This window comes from Xenopus laevis, chromosome 5L (assembly GCF_017654675.1).
Source record: "Xenopus laevis strain J_2021 chromosome 5L, Xenopus_laevis_v10.1, whole genome shotgun sequence".
NCBI lineage: Eukaryota > Metazoa > Chordata > Amphibia > Anura > Pipidae > Xenopus > Xenopus laevis.
The window spans coordinates 153,289,161-153,316,957 of NC_054379.1; the positions used below are offsets into that span (position 1 = coordinate 153,289,161).

Below are 27,797 nucleotides of genomic sequence, written 5' to 3' on the forward strand. Positions count from 1 at the left end.
CTGGCTATGCTGTCAAAAATATCTAGGAGATCAAATAGTCTTTTGCCCAAAAAGTAGACCTTTATAACAAGGGCAGCCCCATCATGTCACAATGAGAAATATCTATAATTGTACAATCTGGTGTTATTTCATAACATGAACAAGGGTTATTTCCAACCAGTATGCACCCTCAATGGTCTCTCTAGATCAGTTAGAAGACTGATAAACTTAATTGCCTAATTAGGCAAGGGTACATTTTTCCCATTGTCACTACATAGTGGGTGTTATTATAACATCTAGTACTGAACAATTTTCAGCATTTTCAGTCACTGGGTTTTCTAGATCCAGTCTTGTGCCAACTGATCCATTTGACTCCTAGGATAAGATGTTCACTTTAACATAACTTCTTCTGAGTTTTGTAAATGTATCATGATCACCTGATGACTGGCTGATGTGTTTATCTGCATTACAAATATAAACACTTCACATGATTAATGTATCTGCTCATTGTCAATTTTCTAATTTGTCAAATACATGCATCCTAAGGTATGTAAACTAACTTCTAAAGTCCATGGGAGTTGCATGGGAAGACTACAAGTGGCTCATCCATAAACAGAAGAGCTGAGTGAGGTGCCCTTCTTCTCACGTCACAGTGAAATTCTTTCATCACAAATTGCCAGGATCTGCTACTGTCTTGGTTATTTTGTTCAGATTACCCTGTGGGGCCCAACAGAGCATCAGACGTAGCTAGGATGTATTAGTGATAGCAGTTAGAGCAGAGCAAGATGGAGACAGTAGGGCAAGATGGTGACACAAGAGCAAGATAAAGCAATTGTTTATATTAGTGTTTCCTAACTAGCAACCCTTCATGTTTTGTTTTAATTGTACAGGTATGGGACCTGTTGTCCAGAATGCATGGGAACTGGGGTTGTCTGGATAACGGATCTTTGCGTAATTTGGATCTTCTTAAGTCTACTGGAAAATCATATAAACATTAAATAAACCGATTAGTCTAGTTTTGCTTCCAATGAGGTTTAATTATATCTTAGTTTGGATCAAGTACAAGGTACTGTTTTATTATTACAGAGAAAAAGGAAATCATTTTAAAAATCTGGATTATTTGATTATAATGGAGTCTATGGGAAATGGCCTTTCCGTAATTTGGAGCTTTCTGGGTAACAGGTTTAAGGATAATGGATCCCATACCTGTATTTCAACAACAGATGATAATCTATCATTTTAAGTGTCCTACATATCCTGCAAAGACTCTTTTGGTATTTTTACTACCTTGAATATATTATTTATATTAAATAAGTGGGTTACTTATAGCTAAATTAATATAATATTGCACTTTGCTGCCTTTGTTTTTCTAAACTTTTTTTTACCTGTGAGTAGTGATGGGTGAATTTGCGCTGTTGTGAAATGGCGCCGACGCGACGCCCGTTTTTTTTGACACTGACGCCCGTTTTTTTTTACACCTGCATCCTTTTTGTTTTTTGACGCCGGCAAATTTTCACAAGTGAATTTTCACGGCCAATTCGCGAATTTATTCGCGGGTGGCTAATCGTGCAAATTTGCCGTGAATTTGCGTCTGCCGAATAAATTCACCCATCACTACCTGTGAGCCACAGTTGAATGAAAAAATGTCAGGGAGCCACTCCTCAGGGGTGCCAAATAAGGGCTGTGATAGGCTAATTGATGGTCCGATGTGGACTGTTAGTCTGCAGGAGTCTGAGTAAACATGTGCCTTTATGCCTTATGTAAGTATCAGTTAAGTTCCAGGTCAGGATTTAAAGTGTTTGTCCTTTCCTTGATGGGTAGACTTTATGTAGACTTTACATTAAAAAATTCCAGGAAAGGCATTGGGCAATTAAAAAAGACACAAATGTGAACACTTGCAGGGCCACCTACTTTTAAAGTAATTTGCTCAGTTTGGTGACTCCATATGCATAACACATTAACCTTGGCAGTAGATATCACATTGGTCCCAATAATACTTGTTACATTGAACCCAGTAGTTCATAACGCAACAGACCTACTATTTCATGAAATTGGCCCACGCATTTGAAGACACCATGGGTACAGCATTTCATAACACAGTGTCCCCATCAATATATCCATTGCTCCAAGCATTTCATGAAATACTGGTCCCAGCAGATTTCTACTCTCCAGGGTCTTCTTCTGCCTGTGGCTTCTCATTGCACATTATTACTCATTGGATACAGCATTGAGATATTTGCTTTACCCAATCAGTGGGCTGCAACTGAATACAAAAAAGAGTGATCTAGGATTTCAGCCAACAGTTGCATGGAGGGCCAGACCCATTCACCAGTAACTTCCATGAAAAAATGTGGTTCTCAGACTGCTCTGTTTTAGGAATAAGCTCCAGTCAGACAGGATTCTCTTGTTTTGGCCCCATATATTGGTCTGTAAGCTGACATCCTATTGGCCTTTAGCAGCCTTGGCCTTCTCATGTGTGGGCAACTTGTAGCCACCCCAAGATGGATGGACTGGGGAGTCACTGAATCATCTCCTCACCTATACAACCCACACCACCCTCTCTCCGGCATTAGAGAATTAACTTTACCTTTACATTCGTCATGGACAGACACAGTCACTAGTGGAAGTTTTAATTATTACAGATTAACCTGCATATGGAAATTATTATATTAATCCCTGTCACTCACCTGAAAGCAGGTTTTTAAGCATTACTATTTATTATAACACACAAGTACACGGATAAACAGTAGCTGCGTGCCAGGCCTTTCAATCTTGTGTATTAATGATGGCAAGGGTGATAGATATGAGCTGGATAATTATTAAAACATTTCAAGCATCATTAATGAAGTGTTCAGACGTTTCTGCCTTCTCCATTTAAACATTCAGCAACTGCAACCAGGGAAATCTTAATTTGCCATTTCCATTTCCAGGGAGAACGACTGTTTTAATAGGTGATATGGACAAAAACGACTTTACATGATGTCAGACGTAGGCTATAATTGTAGGTCATTTGTTTGGACAGGGCTGGTGGGACACCAACGTAATCAGCCCCACCCCTGGGGGCAGATTTACCAAGGGTCGAAGTGAATTCGAGGGAATTTTCGACTTAAAAAAATTCGATATTCAAAGTCATTTTTTGAATACTTCGACCATAGGATACTACGACTTCTAATTTACTTAGATTCAAAGTAAAAATCGTTCGACTATTTGACCAATCGATAATCGAAGTACTGTCTCTTTATAAAAACTTCGACTTCAATACTTCGCCTAAAACCTGCCGAAGTGCTATGTTAGCCTATGGGGACATTGCAGAGCAATTTTCAAAGTTTTTTGTGTTCAAAGGAAAATCGGACGATAGCACGATAAAATCGTACGATTCTAAGTACGATCGTAGTACGATCGGAATACGATCGTACGATGAATAAAATTCTCCGACTTCGAATTAGAATGTCGGAGGGTTCTATTCGATGGTTGAATTTTGAAGTATTTTCCACTTCAAACTTTGACCCTTGATAAATCTGCCCCCTGGTGTCACTGCCCCCACCCCTCCGACGTTATCCGCCCGCCCCCTGCCCATTTTCTCCAAATGGAAAAGGTGGCAACCCTAGTTAGTCATCTGGTCACTCCAGCCTTTATACATTTTTGGCTAACTAACTATATTAGAAACATTTTTTATTTAGCACAGCCTATTTATTTACCCAGTTTTTATTTTTATACTGAACTGTTCCTTTAAGTTTCTTGGGATTGTGGTTCTTCACTGACTACTGGTATGAGTGTTGTTCTTCTGTTGGTCTTGAATGGATAGCTACATACAGTAGGCAGTCAGATAGATTAAGAGGCACTGTATATTGACAGAGATAGAAAGACAGCATTTATGGAGACTACTTGAAATGTGACTAATAAATCTCTAGATCCAGTTCCTTAGTCCTAGAAGCATTTAAGACATTGCTCCCCTCTTTAGAGGCTCCACGCAAGCAGCCCTCTAACAGTGATCATATTGGAAGCTGATTAAAATCCAAAGTAAAGCAATTGTCTGTAATTGGTACAACTGAAAGGCTGGCTTTAAATCCAATTGTGGCATGTCTCATTGTGTCAAGGTGGATTAGTACTAGTACACTCTGTAATGACACTTTCATTTGAAGTATTGAACTCTCCTGCTTGTTGTTCTTACATGTTATCTCAGATGAATACTAATGCTTTCCAAGGCAGCCAGCAATGACCGGCTTAAAACCAGAGAAACTTTGACGATGGGATGGTAGAGTCCACAAAATGATAAACAAGGAAGATTTAAGGAACACTTAAAGGGGTGGTTCACCTTCAAGTTAACTTTAAAGGGATACTGTCATGGGAAAAAATGTTTTTTCAAAATGAATCAGTTAAAAGTGCTGCTCCAGCAGAATTCTGCACTGAAATCCATTTCTCAAAAGAGCAAACAGATTTTTTTATATTCAATTTTAAAAACCGGAAATGGGGTTAGACATATTGTCAATTTCCCAGCTGCCCCAAGTCATGTGACTTGTGCTCTGATAAACTTCAATCACTCTTTACTGCTGTACTGCAAGTTGGAGTGATATCACCCCCTCCCTTTCCCCCCAGCAGCCAAACAAAAGAACAATGGGAAGGTAACCAGATAACAACTCCCTAACACAAGATAACAGCTGCCTGGTTGATCTAAGAACAACACTCAATAGTAAAAACCCATGTCCCACTGAGACCCGTGTCGCACTCAGTTACATTGAGAAGGAAAAACAGCAGCCTGCCAGAAAGCATTTCTCTCCTAAAGTGCAGGCACAAGTCACATGACCAGGGGCAGCTGGGAAATTGACAAAATGTCTAGCCCCATATCAGATTTCAAAATTGAATATAAAAAAATCTGTTTGTTCTTTTAAGAAATGGATTTCAGTGCAGAATTCTGCTGGAGTAGCACTATTAACTGATGTGTTTTGAAAAAAACATGTTTTCTGATGAAAGGATCCCTTTAAGTTTAATATTGAATGGCCAATTCTAAGCAATTTTTGAATTGGTTTTCATTATTATTATTTTTTTATAGGTTTTGAATTAATTGCCTTCTTCTTCTGACTCTCTTCAGCTTTCAAATGGGGGTCACTGACCCCATTTAAACAACAAACACTCTGAAAGGCTACAAATATATTACTACTGCTACTTTTTATTACTCAACTTGCTTTCAGGCCCCCTCCTATTCATATTCCAGTCTCCAATTTAAATCAATGCACAGTTGCTAGGGTTATTTGGATCTTATCAACCAGATTGCTGAAATTACAAACTGGAGAGCTGCTGAATAAAAAGCTAAAAAACTCAAAAGCTGCAAATAAAAAAATGAAAACCAATTGCAAATTGTCTCAGAAAATCACTCTCTATATTATACTTGTGGGCAGATTTATCAAGGGTCGATTTTCGAAGTAATGGGAGTTTTTTTGTACTCCCAGAACATCGAAATTCTAATAAAAAAAAAAAAAGACCAACTGAAATTTATTAAAAAAAAAATTGAAGGTGTTTTTTTTTGCGGGTGAATAGGCTGTATTCAATCGTTCAAATCGAAGTGTGATCGAATTAAATCGAATTCGATTTGAACTATTTTCAAAAAAAACTTTGATTTTTCGAAGTCCTTTAATTGACTCCAAATAGGTTCTAGGAGGTCCCCCATAGGCTAAAACAGCAATTTCGACAAGTTTTAGATGGTGAATGGTGGAAGGCGAAGTTTTAAAGAGACAGTACATGATCAATTTCAATGTTCTAACTTTCTAATTTTTTTTCAAATTCGAATCGAATTTGGACTATTCCCTAGTCGAAGCACACAAAAATAGCCTGAAATTCAAATTTTCAATTCGAAGAACAAAGCAATAAATCTTAGTGAAATTAGAGCCACGCTGTTAATTTCATGTTTTCATTATGGTTCACATAACTTGCTCCTATGTGGGAGGGATCCATGATGGCTGGGTTCATGGTAGGCTGCTGTGTCCAGGGGCGCTCCGCCAATGAGGTGAGTTGAGGCACTCGCTCAGGCGGCAGCACCCCCTGGTTGCCAGGGGCGGCAAAAATGCCGCTCCTGATAACTAAGAGCCGAATTTCTGGTTTTCAACCCGGAAATTCTGCTCTTCTAGTGTAGAGCACAATTGCACTAGCGACGCTGAAGGTTAGTGTCATGGGGAGGCGGGGGGGGGGCGGCAAAAATGAAGGCAAATTGGGCAGGATCGCCCCTGGCTGTGTCCCTTGGACATCATTGCTGATGTTACACCTTATTGCAATTTAGCAGCATACGAGCAACCACTTGCCAGCCCTGTCCTTACTCATATGCTGTGACTGTTCTGACCATTCCCAGGACTAGGGATGCACCGAATCCCCTATTTTGGATTCGACCGAACCCCCGAATTTTTGTGAAATATTCGGCTGAATACCAAACCGAATCCTAATTTGGATATGCAAATTAAGGGTGGGAAGGGGAAAACTTTTTTACTTCCTTGTTTTGTGACAAAAAGTCCCGCAATTTCCCTCCCACCCCTAATTTGCATATGCAAATAAGGATTTGGATTCGGTTCGGCTGGGCAGAAGGATTCAGTCGAATCCGTATACTGCTAAAAAAAAGGCCGAATCCTGAACCAGTGCATCCCTACCCAGGACACACACATCCCACCCAAAAATTGTATTAAACTCTAAGCACAACTGTATGAGTAGATTGATATTTATAGTGACTTTTGTGGAGATTTCCTTTTTGCTTTCTCTGATGTCCATGGAACCATGGTCTGATGACCAGTTAGGATGGATTTTGGGATGAAAACTTACTTGCAGTCCACCATAGTCTTGGTTACTTATATAGTATTTCACTGACAAAATCTCCAAGGTGTGTTTGAACTGGAGAAGGCAGAAAACTTTTTCTGTAGAAGGACACTTAATTGCGGATATTTCTGCACATACAATATGTTTATGCAGAAACCTGGAGGAGAGTGGGTCAGTTTTTACTTTTTAAAGCAGCCGAGCATGCTATGGTTCCACGGTTCATCCAGAATAGAGTGGGATAGGGATTGCAGAATGCAAGAAATTATAAAAATTGTATAAAAATCTTCCTCACTCATAGGAAATCGTTACAGGAAATGATTAGTCATTCTTTTGCACAAAGAGGCTGTGATACTCTCAGATTGCATCTTGTATTTCTATATATACATTTAATCATGAATTATAGGAGCATTGGCTTAGTTGGAGTCTAAAAACCTGGTTGATTACAGTAAGATAGGATTTTTTTATTTCATCACCCCTCTACATCAAGGGGGCTATTTATTAAACCTCAATTTTTTTCTGGTCAAGTTTTTAAAGGGGTAAACTAAAATTTTTAGAGGAAAAAAAAACTGGATCTGCTAAAAATCCAAAAATACTGTTGAGGTCATGTAGAAGTCAATGGCAGATGTCTCTGAAGATGTTTCTTGACATCATGATTTGCCCTGGATAATCAAAAAAAGTCTAGGTGTTCAGGCGATCGTATGATTCAGGCATCAAATTCTAAAAAGTCGTATGATCCAAATTTTCACAAGATTTTATCAGGACTTTTCCCTCGCTTATTTTCAAGCTGATTATTTGATAAATGAGTTTATGGGAGTTACGTCAACTTTAACCAAACAAATCTATCCCGGTCTTGTTCCTTTTTAACTATGGCAATTGCTATTAGTAAATCCTTCTTATAGTAAATACCCCCCAAACTTTTTTTTACCTGTGAGCAACATTCAAATTTAAAAAGAGTTGGCTAGCAACACAAGCATGAAAAGTTCTTGGGTTTGCCGAATTTGGACTGTGATTGGCTGTTACTAGCCCCTATGTGGACTGGCAGACTACAGGAGGCTCAGTTTTTGTATGCAACTAAACCAAGTGTAAAGCCAGGAATTCAAAAATAAGCACCTGCTTTGAGGCTAGGGGTGCATGTAGAGGGGTGACAATTTTGGCTACACTTATAGTGGGCCATAAGTACAGGCCCAGATCTAGTCTTTCAATGCATCCCAAAAGAAATGAACAGTGCGTAGGAGCCATGTAGGATGTCTGACCAATGATATCCATGTGCCAATATGATATTTGGACATACCTTTTTACTATCAAGAAAACTTTGGAGTAGTTCAATATTAAATATTAAACCATGCACCATGTTGGCGAGTGCATGGTGCATGGGCAAATGAGGAATTTATGTGACCTCCAGCAATTTCTGAACATTCAGAACAATATTAAGGTTGCTGGACATGTGTATAGTCTCATATGAGATCTGTAACTTTAACCAGTGCCGTAACTAGATGTTACTGTCAAGGGTTATGTAGGGGGCACTGTGGAGGCAGCAGGCGGAAGGCGAGTCCTTTAGGCAAGAGCTGGATGAACCTGTGGGACACAGACAGGAAAAGGGCAGGAACAGGGTGACGAGGGCGATGAGTCCGACTGGAACAGGTGCAGAGTGGAACAGGACAGAGAGGGCGAAGATGAGGACTGGACTAGAAAGGATTAATAGGGTGATGAGTCAGGACAGGAACAGACTGGATAGGAACAGGATGGAACATGAGTGGAACAGGAGCAGACTGGATCGGACAGGACAGTTCGGGCGTAGATCAGGAGCAGAGTGAAAGGATAGTACAGGACGGTTTGGGCGTAGATCGTATCAGACTGGGGATTGAATGCAGTAGGACACAGAATGTATGCAGAAGGACTAGATACAGAAGGATTGGATACAGAAGGACTTGATACAGAAGGACTGGATACAGAAGGACTAGATACATAAGGATTGGATACAGAAGGACTTGATACAGAAGGATTGGATACAGAAGGACTTGATACAGAAGGACTGGATACAGAAGGACTGGATACAGAAGGACTAGATACAGAAGGACTGGACACAGAAGGACTTGATACAGAAGGACTGGATACAGAAGGACTAGATACATAAGGATTGGATACAGAAGGACTTGATACAGAAGGACTGGATACAGAAGGACTGGAGCAGATAACAGGCAGAGCAAGATACAGAACGAGACGAGGGAAGATATAAGAAAGGGTACAGGTACAAGTCAGAACAGGACAGGAAGTGGGAACAGGCAAGGTCAAGTCAAGGCAGGGATGGGTTAAGGCAAGGTTAAAAGTAGGACTGGAGCATAACCGGGAGGGAAAGACAAGGCAGAAACAGAACAAGGTAGGGTAATGAGGAAAGGTTCAAGGTAAGGCAGGACAAGACAGAACAGGACAAGACAGAACAGGACAAGGCAAAGCAAGGAGGCTAGAGCTGGAACCCGTAGCTAGGGGCAATGTCACAGTGCTAGTTTGGGAAGCCAATGCTCAGGCAAGGAGTGTTTGGAGGGCTGGCCTTAAATAGGGCAGAGTCAGCCCTGATTGGCTGACTGCAAACCAATCAGGCTGCTGCTGGGATAGGGCTGCAAAGGCCAGGTAACATATAGTGAATAACCCTACAGGCTGCTCACCTGGCCCAGTGGTTAAAGCATTGAGCCTAAAACCCAAAGGTCCTTGGTTCAAATCCCAGCAGCACCTGATAGTTACTGTGCCCCACAACAAATTCAATCTATGGCTCAAAAACATTTTAAGTTGTTCTTTTCTACCAAGATATATTTTAATTTTTTCTTAATTAGGGCCTTTCTGGGCCCTCTACACTCCTGGGCTCCCCTGCAACCACAGGGTCTGCTTCTGCTGTAGTTACACCCCTGCATTTAACCTATAGCTGATCTGTTGTGCATTGGTGAATACTGCCTTTACTAACCACTGTTTTAGTGCATACGAATGGGGAACCTGCATGAAAGCTATGGATGCATCTTATTATTAGAATATAATTTATTTAGATAAATGATAGGGACAGGAACATCTCAACAGCCTTCACTTCAGTGCTATGGTAATGGGAGGACAGTAGGAACGTTGGCTTGTAATAAACATCTTTTCCCTTTGCATTCGCACCGTCAGAACATTCCTGATAATTATACAAAGTAGATGAGATGTCAGTTGAGCGATCATGTCTGGTGAGGTACCTGCAGAATGAATAGAAATTGCAGAGCTTGTTGCATCACTTATGGTGGTGCTGCCCCAGGCTGGTTCCTTGTCATCTGTCAAGTTCCATCTTAAGTTTAATGGCTCCCTGGATCTGCTTTCTTACCAGCCAGGCTATTTTATTAGACGATGTGACAGACAGAATGTTGAAAAGTGTCGGGAGCAATGATTTATATAACGATCTAGCTGTTAAATTGCATTTTTGTTCCCATTAATCTAAGTCCAGCAAGGCATATTGGGCATAGAATGCTTATCCTTCAATAAGAAACGGTTTGCTAAGATACAGAGCAGAGCTGCCGATTTTATTTTTATTTTTGCTCCAGTTCTTCAGTCTTATAATGATCAATTGGCCTAGTCTACCAATATATATTAAAATTAATTAGGGCCTCACTGAGCCCCCTAAACTCCTGCCCCCCCCCACAACTGCAAGGTCTGTTACACCCTACAGTGAACACCAGTAATGATGCCAAGCAGACAGTCGGCACAATCAGTTCACTTTGTGATTAAGTGTCCGAGCAATTGCATTACTTTAGATGCATCAAGTTCATCAGCAACACCCCCTAGCAAGCACAGCAACACTGGAATTCTGGGAGGAAAAAAAACTCTGCATTAAGGGAAAAAAACATGGTGATTGTGCTTAAAGTTGCAATTTCAGACATCAAGTTGAACCCAACTTGCACAAAATTTACCGAAGCTTGTTCTATTATTTGGATGGTTGGAACTTTGGAAAGATGCTATATGCTGCTGGGAAAACAATATGGCAATATGGGTGCATGTTTGCTCCTACTGATTTGCACTTTTGTCCAAATATGCACTAAAAAATTAATCCCCAGACTGATCTTGGTGATTATTAGAAGGCCAACCAGAAGGCTCATCCAATAGGTGCATTTAATCTCTCCATTACAGTTTGAAAATAAAGAAACATGGAATATACTAGGAGTAAGCAAGAACAGGGAGTTGAATACCTTGCATCTCAGTCCAGGTCCCAATGTCCTCCAAATAAACTGGATAACGGCTAGAAATAAATCCAAGTATGTTGTAGTATGGAATGGTAATGTCCACAGGGATCCTAAAAACTCCCACCCTACTAGTAATCTCATATGATATGATAACTGCAATTGTTCATTCAGTCCTCTGGGTGTGACAGTATCTAGTATGTAAATAGGACTATTTTGTTGTTTTTAGCAGTTCTAGATTTCTGTCGTCTCTTCTTCCCAAAGGATACAAATGAGTAGTGTAGTCTTTAGAGACACCACTCCATATTAAAAACAAATAGTCCTGCATGAAGGTCTGTAAACTGCACACTGAGAGTTTATAGAGTCTTTTTTTAAAGACGTATGTAACCCAATCAGACCTGTCTGAAGTGTCTGTAAAAAGAATTAATTTACCAGAAGGGCTCCAAGACTTCTCCTGTAACCCAATATAGACTTCCCATAAAAGTGAGCATATGGCCCAAGTAGATGACATCCCTACAGGAGGCTATGTAGTCTACTGAAGGGGTGGTTCATCTTTAAGTTCACATTTAGTATGTTATAGAATGTTCAATTCCTATCAACTTTTCATTTGGCCTTCAATTTTTCTTTTTAGTCGTTTCTGAATCATTTGCTTTTTTCCTTCTGACTCTTTCCAGCTTTCCAATGGGGGGTCACTGGCCCCATCTAAAAAAAAAACCGAAAGCTCTATAAGGCTACAAATGTATTATTATTGCTACTTGTTATTACTTATCTTTCTATTCAGACCTCGTCTTATCACATTCCAGTCTCTTATTCAAATCAATGTATGGTGGCTAGAGTCATTTGGACCCTAGCAACCGGATTGTTGAAATTGCAAACCGCTGAATGACAAGCTAAATCTCACAAAAAACACAAATACTAAAAAAATAAAAATAATTGCAAATTGTCTCGGAATATCACTCTCTATTTCATACTAAAAAATAATTAAAAGGTGACGAACCCCTCTAACAATGGCTGCCCAGAAGTCTATGAAATGGGTTGCAACATGGCCCTTGTGCTGATTTTTTATATGATATTTTCTTAGCAGTGAGTGATAGTTTAGTAAATAAATGCTACAGCCGTACAATTCCCCACTGAGTCTGGGGAGGAGAGGGGGAGAGGGGGAGAGGGGGAGAGGGGGAGAGGGGGTTAGCCGCAGATCAAAAATACTAAAATGACATTACGCTGAACCATATAGAAAAAGTGACCTACCAAGGCAGAACATTGAGGGTAAAGCTGAGTGACTTGAAGACTTTGGATAAAAAGGCTTTGGATAAAATACTTATTGACCCAGCATTGATTCATCCTTCTTTCAGTTTTATTTTATCTCACAAAAGGTCAAAGAGCAAATACAGCCCAGAATATTAATATAGACAAGGCATACAAGTCTTAAATGAATAGTAACACCAAAAAAATAAAAGAGTTTTAGGGGGATATTTATCAAAGGTTGAGTGTTAGAGTTTTTTATACCTCGAATGAACTCAAATGAAATAACAAAATCGAATGGTTTCTAAGAACCTCAATGGGGAAAACCAGATTCTGCAAGCAGTGCCGGGCCTACTCGGTCGGGCGCCCTAGGCAACCGGCAAGGAAGTGCGAGTGCGCATGCACAGAATCCACGCGAGTGCGCGTGCGCAGAAAATGCGAGCGTGCGCATGCGCAGAAGACCATACACTACGTAGAACTTCAGCCACAGCTTCTGAACATATCGGTCAGAGCTAGGGGAAGGCGTCAGAAGAGGTACGTGCCTGGCACCCCTGTGCCTTTGTGCCCTAGGCAAGTGCCTCTTCTGCCTACCCCTAGTTCCAGCCCTGTCTGCGAGTTCGAGTCCCGTAACCTGAAAATTCAAATTAAATGAGTTTTCAAAAAAAAAAACCCTAGAAACTCTCAAATTTTTCAAGTTTTCAGGCATCATGCAGGTTGTTAACATCTTCAAATGGTTCAAGGAACCTCTCCCATTGACATCTACACGACCTCGACAGGTTTTAGATGGTGTATTTTCTAAAAATTATTTTGAAAAATTCTATTTATTTAACCTGAAAATTTGAGTTTTGCCCAAAGAAATACAACTCGAAAACTTGACTTTCTGTGCTAAAATACAACTCAAACCTTAATAAATCTGCCCCTTAAAATGATATATGGATAATGTACTGTTGCCCTCCACTGATCAAATAATTCATAAATACATCTAAATATTGTCCTATAATCCTACAAAGAGGGATATTTAAATCTGGTGCATTGCAATATATGACCATATGCATTTAGATGTAAATATGGATTTTTACATGTGTGTTTAATATATTAATTTGCAAATGCTGACGTTTAGAGAAAAATGAACATTTTAATTTAAGTATATCAATAAGGTGTTATTTATTAAAGTCCAAATGCTAAAAACTCGAAAAAATTTTATTTTTATTTTTACTATAAAATCCGAGTTTTTAGTGGAAAAAAACTCGAGTTTTTCTAGATTTATTATACCCCGAGGCTGCAAAAAGTCTTAATCCATCATCTCAGACCCGCCGAGGTTGTATATAAGACAATGGGAGAGGTCCCTATGCTAATTGGAAGCCCCAAAAAATCATACAATACGATTTTTTGTATGATTTTTTCGGTTCTTCCCCCATCTGATTAAATCAAGCTTTTTTTTTATATCTCTGTTTATTTGTTTTAACAATAAAACATATATTTTTCAAACATTGCATTTGACTTTTCATTTTGTTGTTATTACATTTTCACTAATGCATATTATTAGTACACAAATCAAGTCATCGGTTAGAATGTTGGTATTAAAGAATCACATAATATGAATCACATAGTGAATAAAAAGAAAAGAAAAACAAAAAAAACAAAAAAAACCCAATCATATTACGGTATAACATTCTTATTAATACGGAAGAGCACTGGGGCCAGCAAAAAAACCCAAAAAACATTCTGATGAATTATGACTTTTAATCTCATAATTATGACTTTACAATACAAAGTCGAAATTATGATATATAATCTCATAATTATGACTTTAAAAAGTCAAAATTATGATTTTTAAACTCAATGCTAAAAGTCAGAATTTTTACTTTTTAAAGTAATAAATATGAGTTTAAAAGTCATAATTTCAACTTTTTAAAGTTATAATTATGAGATTAAAAGTCATACTTTTTAGTTTTAAAAGTCATAATTCATTAGAATTTTTATTTTTTTGCTGGCCCCAGTGCTCTTCCATATATTAAAGTATTTTTCCTATTATCTCTGAAAATCAACATGCTAAACATTGATGCTTTTTATAATATATCAAACCTTTATTATGCTATTGTTTTAAGGGCATGTAAAGGCAAAAAATAAAATCCCATTTTTACTTTCTTTAATAAAAAAAAATCTATCTCCAATATACTATATTAGAGGGAAAATTGTGGAAGCACTCAAGGCTAAATCAAAATATATTTAAATATAATGGAAGTGCTACTTACAATGCACTTCCCTGGGCCCCTGTCTCATAAGTAATTCAATATAAATGCAAATGCATGTTTACAAAACAGGGGTTTTTTAGTTACCAAAGTTATGATCATAAAATTGAAAAGCCACCATACCACGTCAAGGTAAACCCCATATGGCGGTCCCTAACTTATTTTAAAAAGAAAAATTTCTCTGCATAATAGCATTACCTGTGTTCAGTGTGTGTTGAGCATTGGTTTCAATTTGAAGGCTGAATCCTCCCCCGCCAGTAAAGGCTTTTAAGAGAGAGGGATTGCCCAAACCAACGCCCACATTTAAAAGCGTAGGACCACCAATAGTTTTAAAGGGTGGGTATGGGGTGCTATTGAAAAACCACATGAAGCTATGCCACAGCTTCAGGCCAATATACTATATTAGAGGGAAAATTGTGGAAGCACTCAAGGCTAAATCAAAATATATTTAAATTGATTCATTTTTACTTGAATCATTGAGACAGGGAATTAGACTTTTTGAAATTGGCCTCAGGTGTGCACCCACAACCATTCTTTTTTGTATTTGTAATTGCTGGGAACTATGGCTAAGCTCCATGTGGTTTGTTGCACCCTCATACCCACCCTTTTAGATTTTTGGTGGTCCTATTGTCCCTTTAATTATTTGCTTTGGTTTGTGCAATCACTCTCCCTTAAAAGCCGAAAATGCTAGCGGCATGGGAGGATCTAGCCTGAAGGCAGTCTCTTCCATTTAAAAGCCGCATAGCAGTTGGCGGGGGAGGATTTAGCACACAGTTTAAAACCAAGGCATAGGAGTTGTTCACATGAAGTAATGCTATTAAGAAGAGAGGTAAGATACCTATTTTACTATGATTAAAGGTAAACAAGTTAGGGACCACCGTATGGGGTTTACCTTGACGTGGTATGGTGGCTTATCAATTTTATGATCATAACTTTGTAACTAAAAAACCCTGTTTCAAAACTATATGCACTAGCATTTTTACTTGAATCATTGAGACAGGGAATTAGACTTTTTTGAAATTGGCCTCAGGTGTGCACCCACAACCATTCTTTTTTGTATCTCCAATATACTTTAATTAAAAAATGTGTACTGTTTTTATAAGAAACCTGACTGTATGCAGTGAAATTCTCCCTTCATTTACTACTGTGGATAGGAATTGTCAGACGGTCACTAACTGCTGAGCAGGGAAACAATCATATTTATGAACAGCCATAAGTACTTATTTCCCAGCCATGCAGAACTCAAGCAGCTTTGTTTATGACGACCCCTAAGCAGCCCAGACCACACTGAGCATGTGCACAGTCTTAGTCTTGCAAAGATGTTTAACAAAGTTACAAGATGGTGACCCCCTGTAGCCAATTTTGAAAGCATAAATTATATGTTTGATTAGGCTTGTGGTGCAGTAAGTTCATGTTTATATTTAGTATACAAAATACAGCATTTCTAGCCTTATTCTCTTTTAAACTTTACATGCCCTTTAAGGCAATGAAAATTATCTTGAGGGTATATTCTACCTTTATTTTTTTTGTATGGGTTGATCTTAGACAAGGGATAGCAATTTATTTTATTAAATCAAGCTTTTTTAATAATAAATAAGGTCAAATCATGCATTTTAGTTTGGTCAGATTTTTCAAATAAATTATAAGAAAAATTTGGATTTTAATATATAACCTTAATGTTATTGTTAACTGTATATTGTAAATACTGTTAATAATGTGACATGGGCACTGCCTGTATATCAGTCGTCATTTGTTCTGTGCTATATATTACAGTGATTAGAGTCCTTTTTGAAAAGCTCTATCCATTTAAGATGTTTACTTGCCTTTACAATTGACATTTTTAGTGGATAAATGAAATCTATTTTGCCGACGTTGGAAGTGTTTTCATGTCATATCAGAGAGCAATTATTTTTGAATTAAATATCTGTAACGCGACACACTCCTTGCATTAGTTCAGCTCAGGTATTTGGGATGAAAGTGTTTTCCGGGTCACTCACGGCCAGTCTTACCGGCGGGAACATAATCAATAGCCTTTAATTACAGAAAGCATTGGCTATCAAAGCAACAATGTGGTGAAATGAAATTGCAATTACTGAAAATGCTAAAATCCTCTTTGCTCAAAAACTAATTGAACAGGGAGAGTTCCTCGCTTAGAAGGAGGCTTTCAACACTGGTGGGGGGAACATGGAGTGGATTCAAAGTGTGAGACACTCTCAGTAATATTAGCCGTCACGCCAAAGCTTCTAGAGGAATACGCAGCGAAAAACCGTGAAAGCGGAAAGTTCTCGAAAAGATCTTGAAATTCGAACGTTTTCACAAAAAAAACGTTTAAATCGGACGTTTTCATTCAAAAATCGTGAAATTAGAAGGATTCCACTCAAAAGTCGTGAAATTTGAAGGATTTCACTCAAAAATGATGAAATTTGAAGGTTTTCACAAAACAATTGTGAAAATCTGACATTTTCAAGAAAAATCGTGAAAATCGGAAATTGACGCCAGTAAATTTTCACCGGCGAATTTTCACGGGAGATTCGCAAATTTATTTGCTAGTTGCGCAACGTGGAAATTCGCTGCAAATTCGTGCCAGGTGAATTTATTCACCATCAATACGTGATCCTATGTATAATCTAATTGTGTCAGTATCCCATCTGGTTTGGATCTGCAAACCCATTCCTGACAGACACAGGGAAACTGTAAAGCAATGATATCAGTGGTGCCAATATACTGAACATGGTTCAATAAATGTTATTTATGGGGCAATACAGAAAAAAACAACTCAGGGCTCTTGTGTATTATGAACATATATATATATATATATATATATATATATATATATATATATATATATATATATATATATATATATATATATATATATATATATATATATATATTGTGTAATAGAAATAAAGGGGATAAGGAAAGGGGTTGGAGTGGAGAGAAACATCAACTGAAGTTTTTTTTGTACAGGTATGGTATCCGTTATCCAGAAACCCCTTATCCAGAAAGTTCCAAATTACAAGAACGCCATCTCCTATAGACTTGATTTTAGCCAGATAATCCAATTTTTTTTTAAAAAAATGATTTCCTTTTTCTCTGTAATAATAAAACAGTCGCTTCTACTTGAACCAAAATAAGATACAATTAATCCTTATTGGAAGCAAAACCAGCCTATTGGGTTTATTTCATGTTTAGATTATTTTGTAGTAGATTTAAGGGATGAAGATTCAAATTATGGAAAGGCCCCTTTTCCGGAAAACAGGGCTGATCCTATCAAATGTGGGGCCCAATTGGGACCATGTTGGCGGGGCCCCTAGACAAAGTGTTGCTGGCTACTGACACACCAAGTATTAAGGAAAATAAGGGCATACAGGCACAAAATAGAAAGGAAAGGGGCAGACAAGGTAAGAGAGTGAGAGGGATGAAATAGGGGCACATAATAGGGGCACACAGGGTAAGAGAGAGAGGGAGGACATAGGAGAGTGGACTGGGCCAATTAGTTTGGGGCAGGCTGGGCCGATTCAGCTTGGGAGCAGGTTTGGTTGGATTGGGGGCAGGCAGGGCCTATCAAGGTTGGAGGAAAGCTGGGCCTATGAGAGTTGGGGGCAGGCTAGACCTATGGAGTTGGGGGATAGGCTGGTTTATCAGAGTTGGGGGTGGGCTGGACCTATGGATTTGGGGATGGGCTGGACTCTCAAAGTTGGGGGCAGGCCAGGCAGCATCATGTGCTGAGGGAAATATTATCTGTGCTGCCCTGTGGTGCGGGGCCCTCAGAGGTGCGGGGCCCTATTTGGCCCAATTGGTCCAATAGGCCTAAGGCCGGCCCTGCCGGAAAACCCCAGGTTACGATAATTTTTTATAACAGGTCTCATACCTGTATAATGTTCACAAAATAATCCAAATTGAAGACAATATAGCTAAGTGTTAAAGGAGAACTAAAGCTTAACTAAAGAAGTATCTAAAATTGTTGTACATAATATTTTGGGCTTCTGTACCAGTCCAAGGCAACCACAGCCCTTTAGCAGTAAAGATCTGTGTCTCCAAAGATGCCCCAGTAGCTCCCCATCTTCTTTTCTGCTGATTCACTGCACATGCTCTGTGCTGCTGTCACTTACTGAGCTTAGGGACCCACTCACAATATACAGTACACATAGAATAGAAATGTCACAATATAAGGCTGATTAGTAATTAATACAGATAATTACTACATGGCAGCACAGAAACCAGTGCAATTAGCATCAGAATTTAATAATCAGCAAACCTGTAGCATCAGCTTATATTACAGGGGAACCTCATTTTCTGGTGGATAATTAGTGACGACCCCTAAGCTTAGCTTCTCAACAGCTGCTCAGAGCCCACCAAGATGGTGACTCCCTGTGACAAGTTTGAAGTCCTGGATCATTGCTGCTATTGACAAGCTGAAACTTTAGGCTGGTGCAATAAGTTCAGTATAGAAAACATGCATTTTTAGCCCTATTCATTTTTAGGGTTTAGTTCTCCTTTAAGTCTACTGGACTCCAGAAGATGATGAATCAGGCACTAAACTAACATAGTAAGTGTGGACAGCAAGGAAGTTGCCTCATGATTCTGGGGTCTTAAGATTGATTCTCACCTGGGCACAATGTTTATGGGTTGTGTGTTCTTTCTGTGTCTGCGGGTTCTTTTCTGGTTCCTCTAGTTTCATCCCATAGTCCAGTATTATATTGGGAAGTCGACTGGCTTCTGATAAAGGTGGGTGAGTCGGAGAAATTAGATTATAAGCTTCAGCAAAGAAGGGGTTAATTGCTAAAATATAATGTTCTGCTTGTCATATAAAGGCTAATAATCAAGCCATAAAGTCCTAGCATTTCCACGGTGTTAGTACTATTTAGATGAAATGGGCAAGTAATGTAACTGTACAGTAAATCTGGATAGCGTAATGCTGTGCATTTTAGATTTGTCTAAATTTATCGGAGGATTTACAACTTACAGTTTTTTTTACATGACAACAAGTATTTGAGCTTGTGAATTTCAGTGAGATGGAAAACTCGTGCCTAGAAACTGCAGCGAGAGGGGGGAGGTATAAAAGTGAGAGCTATCACAGCCATCATACAACACTGAGCTTTTAGCTTCAGAAACATCAGGCAACATTTATCTCCGCATTACATCAACGAGCATTAAAAGCCTGCAGCATCTATTTCTCTGCTCTCATAAAGACCTGCAACATCCTTAGAGGCCGCAGTCAAAAGCAGGGCCAGACTTAGAAAAAGGGGGCCTGGCCAAAGTTCCCAATTTAAGAGGAAAATCTATATCTATGGGACCTGTTATTCAGAATGCTCGGGACCATGGGTTTTCAGGATAACGGGTCTTTCCATACTTTAAGGGGGTTATTTATTAAATTCCGAATGCAAAAATCAAGAAAAATTTGTGATTTTTTTTTCATAAAATCAGACTTTTAAAAAAATCACTAATTTTTTGGAATTTATTAAACCCAGAGGATGGAAAAGTCCGCATCTGAAAATCCGGCATCTCAGACCTGTCGAGGTTGCATATAAGTCAATGGGAGAAGTCCCAATGATTTTTTGATGTGTGCTGGGTTTTTGGCAATACCCCGGAATTTTTGGGCAAAATGCTGAGTTTTCGGGTTTGGCAATACCCCGAAGTTCGGAGTTTTCTGGTGAAAAATCCGAAAAAATCTTGAAAATCAGATTTTTTTGCGATTTTTCTGGATATCTCCTGCAGACAAAATTTTCCGGAAAGTGTATTAATAAATAAGCCCTAAAAAAAACCTGTGCAGATTTGCAGTTTTTTCAGAAAATATAGAGATAAATTCCCCCTAAGTCTTCTAAAGAATCATTTAAATATTAATTAAACCCAATAGGGTTATTCTATATCCAATAAGGATTCATCACATCTCAGTTGGGATCAAATAAAAGGTACAGTTTTATTAATACAGGTATGGGACCTGTTATCCAGAATGCTCGGGACCTGGGGCTTTCCAGATAATGGATCTTTCTCTAATTTGGATCTTTTATACCTTAAGTCTACTAGGAAATCCTTTAAACATTGAATAGGTTGGTTTTGCTTCCAATAAGGATTAATTATATTTTAGTTGGGATGAAGTACAAATTACTGTTTTATTATTACAGAGAAAAAGGAAATCATTTAAAAAAAAATTGATTATTTGGACAAAATGGAGTCTATGGGAGATGGCCTTTCCGTAATTTGGAGCTTTCTGGATAACAGGTTTCCGGATAGCGGATTCCATACCTGTACAGGGAAAAAAGGAAATAATTTTTAAAAATTAGAATTATTTTATTCAAATGGAGTCTATGAGAGATGGCCTTCTCATAATTCGGAGCTTTCTGGATAACATATCCCATACCTTTATTTAATTTTCCTTACAGTGTTGCATTCTGTCTGTACTTATTTTTTGGCTAGGGTGTGTGGCCTTATTGGACTAAGCATTTAGAGCAAGAAATAAGCAAAGGCCTAGGTCTGATGCACCCATGTACCTGTACATAAAACTTAGATTATGGTCCCAAAAGAAAAACCTAGTCCAAGACCCACAATGAGGGGCCCACCATTAAAACTCTCTGTTCTTGTCTTCCCTCATCACTTTATTCTGTGTTCTCCTTTTATAATACGCAAATTTCAGTGAGTCATGTGACAGGAATGACATCACTAAGCTCCGATTATAACCAATGACATCTCTAAGCAACGTTTATACCGATAAAATTTACAGAATATTCATGGCTCTTGTGTATTATGCACTCGGCCATCACCCTCTTATATAGTCATGGACATCCTCAGTGACAAAATATCCTTATTTTTTACAATAGGGGTGACCTTAATCAATATATACTGTATGTCCTTTGCAGTTTTCATATGAAACGGGTTGCTCACTTTTGAGTTGACTTTTAGTATGATGTATTCTGAGACAATTTGCAATTGGTTTTCATTATTTGGGGTTTTTGAGTTATTTAGCTTTTTATTCAGCAGCTCTCCAGTTTGCAATATCACTAATCCAGTTGTTAGGGTCCAAATTACCCTAGCAACCATGCATTGATCTGAAAAGAGACTGGAATATGAATAGGAGAGGCCTCAATAGAAACATGAGTAATAAAAAGTAGCAATAACAATTTATTTGTAGCCTTACAGAACATTTGTTTTTTTAGATGGAAAAGAGTCAGAAGAAGACAATTCAAAAACGATACAAAAAAAAAAATCATAATGAAGGCCTATTGTAAAGTTGCTTACTAGTGATGGGCAAATTTGGGGCGTTTCGCTTTGCGGGAAAATTTGTGAATTTCCTGCGAAATTCGTGAAACGGCGAAAAATTCGCGAAAACCAGTGAATTAATTTGCAAAACCGCCACGAAAATTCGCCAGTTATAATTCGCCGGCATAAAAAAAAATGGACGAAATTTCGGCAAAAACGGACGCCGGCGACTTATCGCTGTTTTGCCACGAATTCACGCCTGGCGAATAACTTCGCCCATCACTATTGCTTACAACTGGCCATTCTATAACAAACTAAAAGTTAATTTAAAGGTCAACCATCCCATTTAAATATTGGGGTCCCAAGGAAATGGCCTTTATTTGTCCTGCTATATTTGCTGAGTCCTCTTCTTTTATTTTACACAGTGTTTGGGGTTCTAACTGCCTAGAGCTGCTGTACACGTCAGCATGTATTACAACGTTGTGCATTTAAGCAATGAGAAATGCTATTTGAGACTTAATTGGCCTTTATACGGAAATTGACCTAACGCAAAAGCGCAGGATTCTGCTGTGTAATCAGTTGAAAACGAGCAGCTTTGTTTATTCTGCATTCTATCGAGCTTTGGAATTCATTAAATAAATTAATGTGAATGTCACCGCTCCCTCATTCATACACGATTTACTGTATCACAGTATCACGGCGGAATGAGAGTCATATATATCTGCAGGTTTTTCACTGAATGTGCAGCAACACGGTGTAATTGAGTACAATGCCTTGCCCCAAAGTGCCATAAATCTCAGGGATTGTGTTTCAGGAAGATGCATTAGGGACACAATTGGCATTTTTTCCCTCTGCCTTTTAGTGCAGGACACCATAAAAATCAGAAATATGTCAAACAATGTTTATGGCTTCTTATATATTTCTACTTATTAACCCAACAAAACAAATCAGTCTTTATTAACGTTTCTGTTGGGAACCTTTGTCACGCCGGCGTATGGGATATGTTCATTATGAAACGCCGATCCCTTAATAATGATTGAGTAGAAACAAGTTGTGTTTCAGTAATGGCCATCATGTTGTATAAATGAATAATAAATCAAGTTATATGTTGCTATAATTACAGGTTAAACCATAAAAATCTAGCTCTACATACTTATACAAGTCAGGGGCTTCTTATATCTGCACAGAACACTCTTCATAATCAGCCATATCTCTAGACAGATAAATTTGGGGACAGATTTATAAGGTTCGAATAGTAAATTAGAATTTTGAATTTTTTTTAGGGGCAGATTTATCAAAGGTCAAAGTGAAAATTCGAATTGAAAAAATTTGTCTAGGGAATAGTCCAAATTCGATTCGAATTTGAAAAAAATTAGAATTTTGAAATTTATCATGTACTGTCTTTTCAAAAATTCGACTTCCACCATTTGCAATCTAAAACCTGCCGAATTGCTGTTTTAGCCTATGGGGGACCTCCAAGAACCCATTTGGAGTCAATTGGTGGAAAAATCAAAGTTTTTTTTTTTTGGAAAAATATCTAATCGAATTAGATCGAATGCGATATTACTTCGATTTGTACGATTCAAATTTGATCGAAAAAGCTGACTTATTCGATCGAAAACGGGCCTAAAAAAAAAATGGTCGGATGGTCTTTTTGAATTCAAAGTTTTCCAAATTTGAAATCTGCCCCTTGGTGTCAAAATTCATACATTGGAATTATTCTAATGTAAATTAGAATGTGAGATGTATCACATCTCGACAATGGAAACAGTCCTAATTCGAATATTCTCCAACTAAAACCTGACAAATTCATGAATAAGTCAATGGCAGAGGTCCATTGAGCCATTTGGAGATGTTAATAGACTTCCTTACATTTATTTTTGGAGAAAAACTTGATTTGTACGATTCGAATACGATTTGAATACAATTCGAATTTTCGTGTCGGGAACTATTCGATCGAATATTAGATATTCAAATTTTTTCTTAAATAACCTCCAAATCGAATTGTGCGTTTATTCAAATTTATTCGAGTAAAAAAAATTCACATGAATTCGAAATTCAACTTTGATAAATGGGCTTCTTGGATTTTTAAATTAGAGTTTTTGACCGTGATTCACATTTCTTAAGCAAGAATATTTGAAATTCACAAGGGCAAAACACTTGAAAGTTGGAACGAAAAAATTCACTATTTAAAAGCCAGAGAGTTCATGGAGAAGTCGACGGGAGCTGTGTTTTTTAAATTCAAGCTATTTCTCAATTCGATAATTGAGATTCGTTTGAAATTTGACAGACTCGTCGAAAATGAATGGTAGAATTCCATTTTACTGTTTTGTGAGTTGTTTTTTTTCATGCTAGTTTTCGATTTTCAAATTTTTTCATAAATATAGGGGTGTTGAAGATATTTGAATTTAAAAAAAAAACCTCAAAAATTCTAATTGAATAAATCTGCCTCACAACCTGTGTTTGCCTTGCTGCCTACCCTGACTGTCTGGCTAAGATTGGATTTTGTTTTCTGCCATTTCTTTGCACATTTTTGCAGAGGTCTGTGTTTATCTGTTTTTCTTTAGAAAAACTTTTGTAGTCGCTACTCAGCACACCATCTCCTATCAGCTAACTCAGGGGTTCTTCACCAATGAGGCGAGTTGAGGCTGTCACCTCAGGCGTCAGCGCCCCACTAGGTACCAGGGGTAGCAAAAATGCTGCTCCTGGTACTTTAAGAGCAAATTTCCGGGGGAGGGGGGGCAGCAGCAGGATCGCCCTTGAGCTAACTCAGTGGGAAATTCTGACTGGTCAAGGGATGGGCGTTTTAGGGTATGGCCAACTTAATTTAAGACAGCCAGAGGCAAGAAATGCATTTACTGTAAGTACTAACATGGGTGCAAAAATCATTATGAATAACAACGATGCCAAACTAATTTAAAGTACCCCTTATAACAACATCCCCCAATGCCAACCAGAATCCCATGCCTTTCCGAAGTGGTAGCCCCTGGCCAGGTAGGTCAAGTTATATATTACTGCTACCTTCAGTATAGGGCTGACAATAAAAGAAAGGAGCACAGCAACAATTTTAAAAGCGTAAAAATACATTAAGGGGCAAATTCATCAAGGGTCGAATTTCGAGGGGTTCAATCCCTCGAAATTCGACTGGGGAATAGAATCGAATAGAATCGAATAGGCAATTCGGGCAAATTTACCCACTGGCGAATAGTTGAATTGGCGAATATTCGCCAGGCGAATAGGCGCTCGATCGAATATTCGCTCAAAGGATTTTCATTCGATCGAATGCCTTTTTATTCGATCAAAAACTTGGAAAACAAGCCTATGGGACTTTCCCATAGGCTTTTAAAGCAATTTGGTAGGTTTTAGGTGGGGAAGTAGGCAGTCGAAGTATTTTTAAAAGAGAAAGTACTTCGACTATCGAATGGGCGAATAGTCGCAGCGTTTTTGCGCTCGATCCAGTACTTCGACTATCGAATGGCGAATAGTCGCAGCGTTTTTGCGCTCGATCCATTCGAATCTTTCTACTCAGGCGAATTTACGCCAATTCGATAGTCGAGGAGCACAAAAATTCGAAGTTTTTTACTTCGAATCCTTCACTCGAAGTTAGTGAATTGGCCCCTAAATGTAGTTTATTTCTTACTAGAAATAAAGACCAACCTGTGATAAAATCTTCTGGATCCAGTCGGAGATTGGTATTTTAGAACTGGGGTCCTTACAGAGGATTAAAACATTTGGTAACAGCAGTAACTTGGACCCACTGCCATGCAATTCAGATCATTGATTTGTGTTTGGATGGGTCTTCTGGTCATTCATTATATGGGGCAGTATAAATGTATACAAGATACTAAATTCTGTATAAATCCTGTTCAAATCCCGGTGGAGGTCTTCCTACTATATAAAAATCTTCTGGGCTAGAAAGACCCACCGGGGCTATCTTACTGTTTCAAATGAAAGAGAGTAGGGATGGCCGAAAAAATTACGCCCATAGACTTGTTTGGCGGCGTCCAAAAAAAAAGACATTTCGACAGCGGCAAACTTTTACTGAAACGAAATGGGTCAAATTCGCCCATCCCTAAAAGAGAGCACTTGAACTACCCAGTTTAATGATATCCAGAAGATCCTATTCTACACTGCTAGGACCTTTCTTAGATTCTCTTGAGATAGTCAGGGATGTACCCAATAGGAGACTCATAGACAACTGTCTCACAAGAATAACTGACGCTTATATGTTGAGTTATCTGTGTCTGAGATGGGTCCTCGGAACAGTCTCCCCTTTTTCTACATACAGATACTTTGAAGGATTTTCCCTTCTGGCACCAAGAGTTAGTTAGATTTATGGTGGATTTACTTGAAGATCAGTAATCCCTTCAATGGCACAATTTGAGAAATTTCTGCAATGGAATATTTTAAAGGCTGTATTGATACTTTCAGATTACAGATCTCTTTGGAAGTGAGCTATGATGCTCCTTCACTTCAAAATCTCTAGATTGTATTAACTGCTCATTTCTGCCTTCTTTTCTCCAAAAAAAGAAATTAGGAATTTAGGAAATTGTAAACATCCATCACCTCATTGTTGGAGAAAAAGAAGAGGCCCTCAACTCTCTGTATGTTACACTAGTGTATAAACCAGTTCAAATTAATTCACCAAACAACCTTCACCACTCTTAAATGATAACAAACAGGCTTTCTATTTGGATCTAAATCCTCTAGTTATGGAAGCCTTAAGGCTTCCTTTATACAGTTGACATGGGACTGCCCAACTATAATGAATTTGGGGTGGCTTAATACCTGCGAGTGCAGCTAGCTTATTCCAAACGTATGCTTCATTGGGATGGCTGATAATATTCTCAGAGTGAACAAGGCTGTTATACACATATAAAATGTATTAGTGGTCACCAACCAACAGCAGCAACATAGGTGGCTCTAATCACTTCCATTAAATTAATGTATGAGACCAGCCATTTGCTAAAAATCTCTCTTTTACTGGTTGTAGGTCAACCATAGATGTCTTAATCCTAAGACTTTTGGTCAAAATGTTGTAATTGAAACTTATTATTGATTGTTCTTTGATATTAAAGGGATCCTGTCATCGGAAAACATTCATTTTTCAAAAACACATCAGTTAATAGTGCTACTCCAGCAGAATTCTGCACTGCAATCCATTTCTCAAAAGAGCAAACAGATTTTTTTATATTCAATTTTGAAATCTGACATGGGGCTAGACATTTTGTCAATTTCCCAGCTGCCCCTGGTCATGCGACTTGTGCCTGCACTTTAGGAGAGAAATGCTTTCTGGCAGGCTGCTGTTTTTCCTTCTCAATGCAACTGAATGTGTCTCAGTGGGACATGGGATTTTTCTATTGAGTGTTGTTCTTAGATCTACCAGGCAGGTGTTATCTTGTGTTAGGGAGCTGCTATCTGGTTACCTTCCCATTGTTCTTTTGTTTGGCTGCTGGGGGGGAAAAGGGAGGGGTTGATTGAAGTTTTTCAGAGCACAAGTCACATGACTTGGGGCAGCTGGGAAATTGACAATATGTCTAGCCCCATGTCAGATTTCAAAATTGAATATAAAAAAATCTGTTTGCTCTTCTGAGAAATGTATTTCAGTGCAGAATTCTGCTGGAGCAGCACTATTAACTGATTCATTTTGAAAAAATGTTTTTTTCCAATGACAGTATCCCTTTAAGTGTTTCCATTGAATCCTGTCATATGTCCCACTATTTTAATCTTAGAGTTTATAAATCTTTTTGTATCAACGGCCCTTATATTTGCCTTCAAAATGTCTTCAAGGCAGGTGGGTCATCATGTGTGTTTTCAAAAGTTCTGGGGGAATTAATGCTAAGAACATGGAGCCTTTGTCATTTTTTTCCTGCAACTTTTATCTTATTTTTTTTCCCTGTTCCATTTTCCTCTTGCTCCGTCATTCTTTCCCTGATGGTTTAAGAGTAGTCCATTCCCCAAGGCTGGGATTTCAAGTACATTGTACCAAGTGGAGAAGATAAGATGTGCTGCTTAATAGTGGTGCTTTTGTGGGTTCGATTTCAGCTACAATAATATCTATGTATGTTTGAATGTTTGCCCTGTGGTAACTTACCTTTCCTCCCATAGAAAGGTGTAGGTACTGGTCATATGGAGT

General features: G+C 38.4%; 1 protein-coding gene across 3 annotated transcripts in view; it reads left to right on the forward strand.

The window, feature by feature from the left end:
- kcns3.L (potassium voltage-gated channel, modifier subfamily S, member 3 L homeolog) overlaps positions 1-27,797 on the forward strand; it is a 76,684-nt gene that overhangs the window by 38,116 nt on the left and 10,771 nt on the right. The window contains exon 1 of one of the 3 annotated variants that reach the window (XM_041563569.1): positions 15,231-15,290. The exons of the other annotated variants lie outside the window; for them this stretch is intronic. The gene's annotated coding sequence lies outside the window, so the exon portion shown is untranslated. Of the gene's footprint in view, positions 1-15,230; positions 15,291-27,797 lie in introns of those variants that run through there. 3 annotated transcript variants of the gene reach the window in all.